Consider the following 2,236-nt stretch of genomic DNA (forward strand, 5'->3'; position numbering starts at 1 on the left):
CTCAATGAGTTCGGCTTAACCAGACTCCATATTTCCAGAGATAATTTCCAGTGCTTTTCCATGTTGATGAACTGGATTGCTTCACAAAAATTTTTGCAAGGAGCTACTGAACTTTGCTTGTGCCCTGCATTCCAGGTAGTGCCAGCAGGTGCTGCATTTGTGACTCCCACACCAGGAACTCGCCTGGGATTTTGGAATGCTCATGGCCACGCCGATGAGCAGAGGCCTCTGGAAGAGCCAGCACACACTCGGGGGAGGGCTGAAAAGTCACACGAGCAGCTGCTGGTGCAGCCGCCTCTGGCACACCTGAGCAGCCCTGCCCTGCTCTTCAGGGAGGTCCTGAAGCTCCCAGGGGCAGTTTTGGGGATCTTGCCTCTCTGCTGATCCCCCACAGTTCTCCCGCCCGTGTTTCCCCGGTGCCTGCTGGCCCCTGCCCTGGTGGCATTCCCGAAGGCGCTGGCATGGAGCTGCAAAGCCCAGGGCAGCACAGAGGTGGCTTTGTGCAGGGCCAGCTCGGTGGGGCTGCCGTTCCCATGCGGGAATAACGCCGCACAAAGGGCTGAGCTCGCCCGGCAGCGCCGCGGCCGCAGCCGCTCCAGAAAGGGCCGCTATTGTCACCGGGGCAATTATGACGGGTCTGGAGACAAACACTGGATCATTACAGGGACGCAGAGCGCCCTGGCCGGGCAGTGCACAGTCTGGAACCTGGTAATGGCCGAGAACTTTGGGTTCTGCCCAACCGTGCCTTGAAAACACGCACAGAGCAGGGAAAAGGGGGCTGGGAAGGGGATTTCCCATTACACACAGGGAGACGGGACTGGGACAGGATTCTTAAGATGTAGGCAAAGCGTCTCCTACAAAAATAGCTGCGATTTGCTCGACACATGCTGCGGAGTGGGCAAGCGTGCGCCGTGCTCGTCAGCTGGCACTCGGCTCCAGCCTGCATTCCCTGCCCGCTTCCCAGCACAGCCAATCCCGGGGATGCTCCCGCTCCCGGCCAAATAAGGACCGCGGGGCAGCAGCCCACCCTTCCTCACAGACAAAGCGCCTTTTTTTGGCTATTTTCTACCTCTCCGCCTCAAAAGCTTTAAGCGAACCCCCTCCTCCCTCCCTTCCTCCGTCCTCTGCCTTTCTAAGGGAATAACAGAGAGACACCTTAGGATGGAACTCGTGGGAAGAAACTCCTGCCTGTGCGAGTGCTGAGTGCACAGAGTGCCCATGGCAGCTGTGCTGGCCCCATCCCTGGAGGTGTCCGAGGCCAGCCTGGGACAGTGGAAGGGGTCCCTCCCTGCGGATGGAACTGGGTGAAATGTAAAGCCCTCCCGAGACCCAAACCACTGCATGATTCCATGACCCCAGGAAAGAAACACTGGCACCCAACAGCCCGGGAAGAGACGGCTGAAAACCCAACAAACCCCACAGGCCACGGGGGCTGTGCTCAGATGGAGCTGACCCCAGCCCAGAGATTCCTGCCCAGGGAGCACGTTTTGGGGTGCAGCCCCACAGCTCGGCCATCCCTAAATCTGAGCCACTGCAGATCCGGGGGCAGAGTCTCCGCAGTGCTGAGAGGCCGCTGGAAAGCAGCAAGTACCGACTAAGAGGCTTTGGGAGGCTTTAAATAGAAATTACACTTGGAGGCAACTTTCACACTGCTGACGGGCAGCAAAACTCGGGTGTAAAGCAGAAACGGGTTCATGTTGTTCCAGCAGCAGTGGGCTATTCTGCAGGCTGGAATTACACCTAACAAAGCAGTTCGCAGGAAGAAAATTCTGGTGGATAAAGTCCAGTTTCTCCAGCAGTTTCCATCCTTGTAAAAAGCCCCTAACCTCCACAGTGGAGTGGGAACACCAGTAACTCATGGCAGAGGGTTTTCAGGCTGAGGAGGGGGTGGATAAATGCAATTTTTCAACACAGCCAAAGGCTCCTGATGTGCAGAAGGATTTGTTGGAGTTACTGATGGAGAAAACTGCAGAAATTGTTGGGGTTGTTTTTTCTTTTTTTTTGTCCAATGAAGCAAATGCCTTAAAAAGAGAATGTAGGATTTGTGTCCAGAGGTGGAAGGTGGGAAGCTATAGACCCTCCAATATCCCAACTGAATAATATGTTCAGCATACCCTTAGAATAAATTCCATGGGATCCCAAGGCACTCCAACAGGTTACCAGAGCTGGGGGCATTCTTTCCTGGGTACCTGTGTCAGCAACTGCAGGTGAACTCCAGCAATGCTGCTTGCTCACA

The sequence above is a fragment of the Erithacus rubecula genome (genome assembly GCF_903797595.1).
Source record: "Erithacus rubecula genome assembly, contig: SUPER_33_unloc_1, whole genome shotgun sequence".
Taxonomy (NCBI): Eukaryota; Metazoa; Chordata; class Aves; order Passeriformes; family Muscicapidae; genus Erithacus; species Erithacus rubecula.